We start from the raw sequence: 12,496 nt of genomic DNA on the forward strand, positions 1-12,496 counted from the left end.
AGTTCCACTGCTATCCTCGAAGATATCATTCCTGCACGCTGGAAACTGTGAATATCTCACTCGATCAGTTTGAGAGGTTGTTGTTGTTGTTGTGGTCTTCAGTCCTGAGACTGGTTTGATGCAGCTCTCCATGCTACTCTATCCTGTGCAAGCTTCTTCATCTCCCAGTACCTACTGCAACCTACACCCTTCTGAATCTGCTTAGTGTATTCATCTCTTGGTCTCCCTCTACGGTTTTTACCCTCCACGCTGCCCTCCAATGCTAAATTTGTGATCCCTTGATGCCTCAAAACATGTCCTACCAACCGATCCCTTCTTCTAGTCAAGTTGTGCCACAAACTTCTCTTCTCCCCAATTCTATTCAATACCTCCTCATTAGTTACGTGATCTACCCACCTTATCTTCAGCATTCTTCTGTAGCACCACATTTCGAAAGCTTCTATTCTTTTCTTGTCCAAACTAGTTATCGTCCATGTTTCACTTCCATACATGGCTACACTCCATACAAATACTTTCAGAAACAACTTCCTGACACTTAAATCTATACTCGATGTTAACAAATTTCTCTTCTTCAGAAACGCTTTCCTTCCCATTGCCAGGTATGACTTCTCAAATGTTATCTTATGTTTTGAGATAAGCAGCTAATAACCCACATTAAATTTCTGTTTGTGAGGATCCAACATTTTAATACGATTGTATACCGTATCCAGAAGTCCATTATCACTAACATCGAGTACTCTCATTTTTATTGTACTATGTTTGGCTCGATTAAACTTTGTTGTTACATCTGGGAGGACTTCATCTAATTGTATGAAGCACAATTATCGAAATACAGCCACATTTGTGCTTTTGTCATTCTGTTCAGACAGTTCACGATATTCGTCTTCAGGAGCGTGAATGTTGAGTACTGATGTATTCTGCACTGCTGCAGCATGTTCTTGAAATACCTGTTGACACAGCGATTTTGAAAATTTACATACATGGTCACAGAGGACTCCATTCTTTTTTTGAAAATATACATGCATGGTCTCAGCGGACTCCATCCACATGTGTTATCAGCAACATGAGAACATTTGTCTCGCCGTAGTTGTATGGACCTACAATATTATGACTCATATATTGTTGGGTAGGAGTACCCCATTTCCTTTTGATCTTCTTCTGCAGCATCACTGGACCAGTCACTTACAACGAAGTCCTGATATTTCACCCATCCTGCCATGATAATGCCTTCATCAGGTTTTGGTGTGCAATGGGCATTTACAGAAAAAAATTGTAATAATAATAATATGTGTAGCCACTATAGCGCACTCCGTTTACCAACTGAGTTACAATGGCTAGATTTTGATCAGAGACAATTTGTCCATTTACATCTTTTCATAGCTATATATAGAAACACCTGAAAGTTCCATCTGTCATTCGGTTTGTCGATGATTGAAGAAGAAGTATTTACTTATTTTCATTCCACAGCACAACTTGTGGATGGAGTGACTGGGGCAACTTGCTGCTGTTGTTGCATTATAGAAATCGCACTGAAGATATTGTCAGCGATTATGCAGTTTATAATCTTAACTAAGGAACATTATAATGAGAAGTATGAACAAATTAAAATGTGGTTTGTAGTAATATACATATTTATCATTCAACAGCCATTCAGTGGGTGTACTACATCAGAAAGTCAATTGGTTCTTTCTTTATCTTCAGACCTCTACAGAATTTAGCAAATAAAGCTTTCTTGTACACACAGAATTCAGCATGTATTTCTTTCAAATTATTGGGTGTTCCTTTAGCTTCTTGTTTTGTCACTGTATTGATGCAGTACTCTAAATCATCTACATGCAAACTATACATGTGGAGGTAGTTCACAACGTCTTCGCACACAGTTTCAACACACAGCAGCCTGTGATTCAGTCTTGCCAACACAAGGGGTAGCACATACCTAGGCCGAACAAGTTCATAATTTTGTAGTCTTGCAGATAAATGGATCGACCTCGACATCTCACCATGAGCACCATTCCGTCATACAATGAAGTTATAAATAGCGTCAGGCCAACACAGAAAATGTCTGGGAGAAACGAGATGTACAATACTTGGTGATCATCTGTTGACTGATGTAGAGTTCTGCATGACACGTACCAGTGCATTTTCACTGTCTAACACAACATGCCAGTCACAGTCCTCTGATGCTTCTATACTGGTATTTAAGCATTTTGATCCACTAGCATTTAAATTATATGTAGAAGTGAATGGTAGAAGTGTACTGAGGGAAACTGGCAGCATCTCATCCACTAAATCCACACTCTGTATGTGCAGTAACACAGGAATATTCTGAGATTGTGCATGTGTTGAAGACCACTACTGAACAGCAACATGCAGTGTGGGACACCGGCACGATTCTTCTGAAAGTCAGAGACTCGCTGGATGCCTTTATGACAAACAGGATGGATAATAGCAGCTGGTTCTGCTGTTCCAATATACTGGTCAGGTGTGCTACAGGATCCCACGGTGCTACTATCACTGCCAGTCCCAACTGGCCAAAGGTAGCTGGGGGTCTCGACAAGGCGGCAGTGTATGTTGGGGCCCAAACATGCCAGAGGCAAACAGGCCAGAGGTTGCTGAACGAAGAAGGAGAAGAAACAATCAGCATTCCACAGGCATGAAGTTAAACAAAGATGTGGAACTAAACCGCATGAACTTACTTTTATGCTACTTCTGCGAGGTGGAGGTGACTGAAAATCTCGACTGCTGTTGTCACTTCATGTTTCTTCCACTGATTGATTGTGACTGAGACCACAGCCTTCTTATTTCCTCTGACGTTACGATCACGTGACCAGATGTAGCATTCCCGCATACCTATGGGCTCCCACCAATTTCCAGGTAGGAGAGAGAAAGTGCCGTGTTTCTGTTGGTTCCCAGGGGACACAACCCATTTCTGTTGGCCTCAGTAGAGTCCCATACACCAAGGCAAACACCCATTGTTCATTCAGTCTGGGGTAGTGGAATGGGACAAAGTTGTCTCCTGCACTGTGTAATGACAGGCCATTTTAAAAAATATGAAAAGCTCCAGCACAGACAATAGTCTCTATGAATTGTGAAATGCATCACGTCAACCCATCCAGCTGCATCACAATTATTTTCTGTAATGTATTTTCCCCACACTTGTCCATTATCACCTCTTTCTATTCCTCATATAGGGGGCTGTATACATGGTTCTCAACTGTATGTTTACAGGTAATACACATACTAAACTCCTCTCTGTCCAGCACATACATCTCATCCATTGAACACATATCCACCAAAACTAAATACAGGACCTTCCTATCCAGCCCTTTCCCACCAATACACAAGTGGTGTAGAGAAGGCAAGGGGTGGAGCCCTGTCTCCTGGAAACTAATTAAATAAAGAATATGCATACCAAATTATATAAATAAACAATATATTATTATTTCCTATGCAATGTAATAGATACTGAATTGAATTTCATATAATGAGATCCTTGATACCCAAATTTTAGCACAGACTAAGTGTTTCCTACTAATTTCCAGATGGAGGAGGGGAGGTGGAGGGAAGGGAAAGTGAGGGAGAGAGGTGAGGAGGGCTGGGGTTTCCCAGGAAGTAGGAAAGTGGCTCAGAACTGAATTGGGAAGGGTGCTGAGAAAAAAGTGTCCCAGGATCGGTATCCCTTTTCCCAGATGGGTGGAGAGGGAGTAGGGGTAGAGGGAGGGGTAGGGGTTTCCAAGAAGGATGAATTACTCCTAGGGGTCATAATCAGTTAGCATAACAATAAGTTAAGGGATAATATCATCAATTTAATTAATTAGGCTATTAATTTGATATCAATAGTGGTGCAGAATACCCCTTACCCCACTACTGTTGATGTGGAAACTTCTCAAAATATGAAATCTCATTAACTAATAGCACTAGAATCTTGTGACAAACACCAGCAACATTTTAATTTGCACTTGTTTTTTTTGTTAATGTCGATAAGCATTGTTCCATTTAAACAAGTGTATGTTTGAACAAAAATACACTTTCTAAGAATTATTACAATCTGTTCATTGGCTAAAAATATGACCACCTGACTACCACTCCACCCTTTAAAAACAGCACATCAGTAGAACTTTCCATTTACACAATATTTGTGGTGTAAGTTTTTTTGTGATTCACTCTGCATATATGTGTATATTTATTACTCGCTGGGCCTTTATTTCACAAAAACAAATAAAACAACTGAGTGAGGAGCAGCCTAGTGTAGTACTAATGCCGTTTGTGTGCCCTGACATTATTAGTCGAAACCGAAATAGCCATCAGATGTATATAAGACAGAACATCCCAATTATTTTTTCTGATCGGAGAAAGGATATATTCAGTTTCAAGTGTATGTAGTGTTTGCTCTAACAGACTGTAAAGTACAGTGCTCAAATTCCCTGCACTCTACAGTACTACGTTAAAATACATTACATATTACAATACTGTAAAAGTTCAGTCTCATTACGTTACTGACAGCTTTGTTAACTACGAAAGTGACTTACAAGAAATCAGTTCAATTTTAACAGAAATTGCCTTTCCATTCCATGTAATGCATTGTATATTTAATCATCTTATTACTTTTTAGGAATGTTAGCGCTGCATAGGTAAGAACAGTAAGTTTTTTTTCAACTGAACATGCTTACATTAATTACATTAATTTCTGTAATTACTCATTAAAAGAAATAAACTAAATGTTAATGAGCGCATACACCACCTTCATCTTGATTATGTAACTATTACAAAGGTCAGTTCCTAATACACGTATGTACACACACACACACACACACACACATATATATATATATATATATATATATATATATATATATATATATATATATATATATGTATACACTCCTGGAAATTGAAATAAGAACACCGTGAATTCATTGTCCCAGGAAGGGGAAACTTTATTGACACATTCCTGGGGTCAGATACATCACATGATCACACTGACAGAACCACAGGCACATAGACACAGGCAACAGAGCATGCACAGTGTCGGCACTAGTACAGTGTATATCCACCTTTCGCAGCAATGCAGGCTGCTATTCTCCCATGGAGACGATCGTAGAGATGCTGGATGTAGTCCTGTGGAACGGCTTGCCATGCCATTTCCACCTGGCGCCTCAGTTGGACCAGCGTTCGTGCTGGACGTGCAGACTGCGTGAGACGACGCTTCATCCAGTCCCAAACATGCTCAATGGGGGACAGATCCGGAGATCTTGCTGGCCAGGGTAGTTGACTTACACCTTCTAGAGCACGTTGGGTGGCACGGGATACATGCGGACGTGCATTGTCCCGTTGGAACAGCAAGTTCCCTTGCCGGTCTAGGAATGGTAGAACGATGGGTTCGATGACGGTTTGGATGTACCGTGCACTATTCAGTGTCCCCTTGACGATCACCAGTGGTGTACGGCCAGTGTAGGAGATCGCTCCCCACACCATGATGCCGGGTGTTGGCCCTGTGTGCCTCGGTCGTATGCAGTCCTGATTGCGGCGCTCACCTGCACGGCGCCAAACACGCATACGACCATCATTGGCACCAAGGCAGAAGCGACTCTCATCGCTGAAGACGACACGTCTCCATTCGTCCCTCCATTCACGCCTGTCGCGACACCACTTGTGGTGGTCTGCACGATGTTGGGGCGTGAGCGGAAGACGGCCTAACGGTGTGCGGGACCGTAGCCCAGCTTCATGGAGACGGTTGCGAATGGTCCTCGCCGATACCCCAGGAGCAACAGTGTCCCTAATTTGCTGGGAAGTGGCGGTGCGGTCCCCTACGGCACTGCGTAGGATTCTACGGTCTTGGCGTGCATCCGTGCGTCGCTGCGGTCCGGTCCCAGGTCGACGGGCACGTGCACCTTCCGCCGACCACTGGCGACAACATCGATGTACTGTGGAGACCTCACGCCCCACTTGTTGAGCAATTCGGCGGTACGTCCACCCGGCCTCCCGCATGCCCACTATACGGCCTCGCTCAAAGTCCGTCAACTGCACATACGGTTCACGTCCACGCTGTCGCGGCATGCTACCAGTGTTGAAGACTGCGATGGAGCTCCGTATGCCACGGCAAACTGGCTGACACTGACGGCGGCGGTGCACAAATGCTGCGCAGCTAGCGCCATTCGACGGCCAACACCGTGGTTCCTGGTGTGTCCGCTGTGCCGTGCGTGTGATCATTGCTTGTACAGCCCTCTCGCAGTGTCCGGAGCAAGTATGGTGGGTCTGACACACCGGTGTCAATGTGTTCTTTTTTCCATTTCCAGGAGTGTATATATATAGTAATTCAGTAAATTTATAATACATCCCTCTTACTACAGGTTGATCTTGTAAAGATAACTTCTATGGGAACCCACATGTAGTCAAGCGTTCTTTATACTACGACAAAAACCGTCTTAACCAATCTAGGTGTTTACACTAAGTTGCAGGTCACCAGTGGAATTCTTAAGGACGTTTCGATTTTTTAATTCTCTCTGCTCATTCAAGATGTCTATTAGGTATAATTTTAGGTTGTAAAATATTTCTATTTCTTCTGATAGATCCATGTAATTTTCTTTATCAAGTTTATACAGTGATCTTAAATTCCTATCCGACTGACCTATAGTGTGCTTGGGTATTTTCAAGTGTATGTTTGGAGCAGGTTTTCTGGACTGCTGCATATGTTCATGGAACTTTGCTCTCAATTTTCTGCCAGTTTAACCTACATAGCATTTTTCACGTTGGTCACAATCAATTCTGTAAGCCCTAGCTTCTTAAATTAAAGTTTTTCTATAATCAAGTATTAACATTGTTTTACGTCTGAAATAGAATGGAAACATTAGTTCCTTTAAAGATTTGACATATGTTATCTGAAATTTTCTGTCATTTCTGTCTCCCTCTTTGGCCTTAATTTTAGAAAGAGTAATTTCGTTATTATTTTGACTTGCCTCAACTTAAACTTTTTCTTGAATATCCTATCTGCTGCATTGAGGTCCGAAACATTCCTTTTTGCTACAATTTCGAGGTATCTAACTGTAAACGTAACTGTTCGTCTGACAATAGTATCCTAAAAGCTCTATCAAACACTGAATGACAGTATGCATGTTCCCACTGAACTGAATGGCACCAAATATTATGAATAATTATGTTAGTGTTGTTTACCTTCCCGAAAATATAAAGGCATGATTATTGTCAACAATAAATACTGTGAGATCCAAAAATTTATTTTACCATCCCTACCTGTTTCCATTATAAATTCTAATTTAGAATTCATAGGTCTTCCATTAAAAAGTCTAAGAAAAACTTGTATATCCTCATCACTACCACTAAATAAAACTATTATATCGCCTACATATCTTCTGTAGTATATTGTTTTTTACACCTCATAGTCATGTCCTCAACATAATCCATGAAAATATTTGCCATGGTTCCTGCGAGCCAGCATCAGCTGTGATCGAAGATAGAGTACAGTAGATATACAGGTTCAAATGGCTCTGAGCACTATGGGACTTAACATCTGAGATCATCAGTCCCCTAGAACTTAGAACTACTTAAACCTAACTAACCTAAGGACATCACACACATCCATGCCGGAGGCAGGATTCGAACCTACAAACGTAGCGGTCGCGCGGTTCCAGACTGAAGCCCTAGAACCGCTCGGCCACACCGGCCGGCCACAGTAGTTATACCGGCAACACATAACTACAGTCTGATATTCATTGATGAACATTTAATGTCTTCCTTTTAATACTGTGATTGTATCTTTGAATTGGATTGTGATCTGTGTGCTATATGTCGACGAAATAGTGTTTTCGTATATTGATCTTGCCCTGATCGAGCTTATGGTGGTTATATGATGTTAAGATGAAGTATCTACATATTACCACATTTCGATGGAATAAATCTACTGCACAGGAAATTCAATGCAACAGTTACTATAATAATTCGTCACATATTAAACTTGATGTTGCCTTATGTGGCAGAAATGAATTCTTGACGAATTGATGTAAAATATGTAAGTCTCCGATGCTTAAAAAAGAAGAAAAAATTGTACCAACTCTCATGTTGTGAGATTGTAAGAAATCACATACTCGTATTATTGTGTTTTGTGCCTTGCAGTATGGTTCAAATGGCTCTGAGCGCTATGGGACTTAGCATCTATGGTCATCAGTCCCCTAGAACTTACAACTACTTAAACCTAACTAACCTAAGGACAGCACACAACACCCAGCCATCACGAGGCAGAGAAAATCCCTGACCCCGCCGGGAATCGAACCCGGGAACCCGGGCGTGGGAAGCGAGAACGCTACCGCACGACCACGAGCTGCGGACTCTTGCAGTACGTATGGTTAAGACTGTAGCCAGTTGCGAAACGGGTAGAGGATAAATAAAATTGTACAGCTGTGTTATTTCCCAAAAATATAGTCGTTTATCAGTTTCTCATTCATGCTCTCTTCCTTATTACCTTTCCTCCATTATTTCATACATAGCTTTCCAGTTCCCTTTGCTGCGTGCCTTAGATTGTATGAAAGGTAATTACGGAGATATCAGGTATTTGACGCTATAAACATGTCAGAGGAAAAAACACAATTCATATTACAGAGAGAATCAACTGTAAGAAAGGTCTGTGAGAGTTCGTAAATTTCTTGATTGTTGATCAAAAGCAGATACGCAGAATAAAATATAAGCATTGTGTGGAGGACTTACGAAAATCGAGTTGATGTCCTGCGACGATTTATACCGTGGATGAGATGTAGGCTATAAACGATACAGTATTTAAAACACTGGCAGGAAACTGGTAAACAAGCTCTAATAAATCAGCTTCATCTGCCGGAAAGGTTGTAGCGAGTGCTACTGAGAATGAGTAACAGACTGTTCCTTTTAATTACTTGTGTAAGTTAAAACGATTCGATCTTTTATCCACCTGTATCAGAAGGTACGTGAATAGAGACATTGTTTACAGAAGAAAAATATATATTCTTAAGGCATTTGTACCTAAAATAGACAGCCAACGTGCCCTCCTATAACGTTTGAACCCAGTATGACGTTTGAATACTGCACGTTCATCTTTGATTTCCATCTCATCGACTACATGCTTAGCGCTCCTTTATGGAGTCCAAATAGAGTTACTATGATGGTTCTTAAGGCAGAACTGTTTCAAATTCTACCTGAAGGAAATATTATATTCAACACTGCAACAATGCGCTATGTATTTCAACGTACAGTAGTCATGATACACAGTGGTGACGACTCAACATAGAAGACTTACATGCTAATTAAGGTACTGAAAGTTAAGGCTAATATTAAAAATTCAAAAAGAGATTACGCTACACAAATATAAGAGATGTTTTACTAACATGCTGTGCTCCTGTTAACAGCAAGGACAAACAAATGCTATTTATGTTTACCGTTTAGAATAGTGTCCAAAACTAAAGCTCTACAACGTAAGTCAATCCAGTAAATCTTACAAGGAGCAGCCAAATGAGAGCGAGACAGACAGGAAATAAGTAAGTAAACTGTTTCTTATTTTAAAAGTTATGGCCATAGTTGTTAATACATTTATCCCATTGTGAGACAAGACGGTCATTACCTTCATGGGAAAATGTTTGCGGTTGCGTGCGGAACCATGATTGGAACTAAGTGTGCCCCTCTTCGTCCGAAGCAAATCAACGAGTACGAACATCTCCCTTTGCGGCTCCAAAACTATTTTCTCAGTGATACAGTACCATTTGTACAGACACTAGTGAACAACTTAACTATGCCATTTTGCGGTATGGATCTTGGTTGAGACTCGCAAAAAGTACTTCTGAAGAAGGGCACTAAGTGTCCGAAACCCGTAAGGAAATTAAATTTCTTTCATACAACTGTTTGCTTATTATTTCGTTATATGAGACTACACTTGCTAAGGATGGATAAAATACTAACATAAAGTAAGTATACGCGTAACGGGATTGTTTAGTGAATCCGAGAGTATTATGGAGGTCTTCAATAAACTCAATGGCAGAGCCTACAAGAGAGGCGTTGTGTATCACGGAAAATTTTACACTTCAAATTCCGAGAACATAGTCTCGAAGAAAGGTCGGAAAACATATCTTCCTCCCAATTATACCCCGCAAAGTATCTACGAGAACAAAATCGGGGCAATGTAAGCGAGGTGTATCGGCAATCGTTCTTCCCACGCTCCATTCGTGAATGTAACAAACAAGTGGGGAAATGATGACTGTAGCAGAAATACGAAGGCTGTGCCGAAAGTAAGGTCCGATCGGTCGCGAAACGGAAACTACAGTGAAAATCAAACAGTTTGCTACACCTTCTAGCTACTTCTCTAGATAGTAGCCACTCCGACGGAGACATTTGTCGGAGCACTATACCAACTTTCCAATACCATCCTCATAGAAGGCTGCCGCCTTTGCTTCCCGCCTCTCCTCTACGCTGATCTTGTAGCTTGTTGTCTGTGCCAGAATGTTGTCTTCGTGGCCAGCGAGTCATTTGAGCAGAGATGAAAATCTGAGGGAGCCAAGTTTGGAAGTTTGTGGTATGTTCCTGCAGGACCAAACTGCTGAGGTCATCAGTCCCTAGACTTAGACACTACGTAATCTAACTTAAACTAACTTACGCTAAGGACAACACACACACCCATGCCTGAGGGAGGACTGGAACCTCCGTCGAGGGAAGCCGCGCGAACCGTGGCAAGGCGCCCTAAATGGTGCGACTACCCCGCGCGGCTCAGAGGGAACCAATCTGGGCTGTGCAGTGGGTGATCAAACACTTCCCATCGAAGTCGCTGCAGCAATGTCCGCATTGCCGCTACAGAGTGCGGCGAAGAATTGTCATGAAGAAGGAAGTGCAAGACAGTTATGTCATGAGGGCTGCATGAAATCAGGCGAAATCTCATAGAGGCTTTCATACTTTGCGGGAGACACCGTTGTTCTACGTATCATTATGTGCCCTCTGTGCACTCAGAATTGAAAAGAGCCACGGCTTGCTAGAGACAGTGCACAACACATCAGTACAAAGATTCATCAGATTTTCAATGTTGTTTCCATTTCGCGATGGACTGGACCTTACTTTCCGAATAGGCCTCGTACTATCCGCCATATTTTGTAGCATGTATTGCTGACTATAGGTGTACGTGTCTATTTTGAGACTGCAGCGTTCATCTGAGAAGTTTATACTTTGTACTCCTCTGGGTGAAATTCAGTTATGCATGCTACTGAATGTGACTTCAAGTGAGACAAAAGAGAATGTTGACTGTATGGGTCCACAGAATGGTGACATTATACCTCACGGTACTATTAATGCATCCCGAGTGAAGAAGGCTACAGAATAACGTAATTTCACTTCCTACCTTCATAAGCCTTCATAATTACCGACACAAGCACAAAATGACCTACAAGCAGTCATCACAAAAATTTACCCTGAACAGTTACTTTGTCTCCAACTCCTTCTACCTTGATATTGCTTTAAATGCTAAGGTTATCTTCTTTTGATCAATCACGACTAAGATACATCACTAACATCTCTAGAACAGATTCCTAATTGGCAAGTGCCCAGAAAAAAATTAATAAATAAAGCCCTCAGAGACGGAAGGTGGACGAAGTCCACGGATCTTGCAGTTAGCTGAGTCCAATCTCTGGGGAAATTAAGATGAAGACAGAGAGCTATGTAACTGATAATAGACAGAAAACATTAACATTTATGTTTTTACTGTAAATCGGGATGCAAATTTGGATCTTCATTGTGGGAAACTTTATTGTCATTTCAGAGAGATAAACATGTTTGAAATCTGGTTCAGATGGTGGACAACGGATCAGCGATGCACCCTGTATTTTGTTTTACTATTTATGATAAACATTTCAGAGAAGAAGATTCTTAATATTTTACATTGAATTTATAAATCCTCAGAACCAATTTTTGTGTTTTATAAGGTATTAAATAGGTCAGCTAGTAGCTTCTTGTGAACGGATGTTGCTGTCGATTTTTATTTTGATGATTCCAACAGTTGTTTTTTATGTCCGTTATGTATAACTGTCGTAATTTTCGATTATGAAACTATCATATTTGAATTTTCATTATTAAAAATTTCCATTTTATGGACAAAGCCATTTGCTGGATGTATCAGGAGGAATTAGAATGTTTAATGATAGGTTTTTTCCCTGAACTACAACTCCTTTTTACTTCCTTCTAGCGTCTCCTGTTCCGCATTGTCAAACAAAGTTTGGTATGGCTCACACACACACACACACACACACACACACACACACACACACATATATATATATATATATATATATATATATATATATATATATATATACTACTGGCCATTAAAAGTGCTACACCAAGAAGAATATATATATATATATATATATATATATATATATATATACTACTGGCTAATAACATTGCTACACAAAGAAGAAATGCAGATGATAAACGGGAATTCATTGGACAAATATATTATACTAGGACTGACATGTGATTACAT

At 40.8% G+C, this 12,496-nt stretch overlaps 1 protein-coding gene across 2 annotated transcripts in view; it reads right to left on the bottom strand.

The window, feature by feature from the left end:
• Positions 1–12,496, bottom strand: part of LOC124555739 (neurogenic locus protein delta) — a 1,375,052-nt gene that overhangs the window by 1,141,934 nt on the left and 220,622 nt on the right. The window lies entirely within an intron of this gene.

Source organism: Schistocerca americana, chromosome X, assembly GCF_021461395.2.
Source record: "Schistocerca americana isolate TAMUIC-IGC-003095 chromosome X, iqSchAmer2.1, whole genome shotgun sequence".
Lineage (NCBI taxonomy): Eukaryota > Metazoa > Arthropoda > Insecta > Orthoptera > Acrididae > Schistocerca > Schistocerca americana.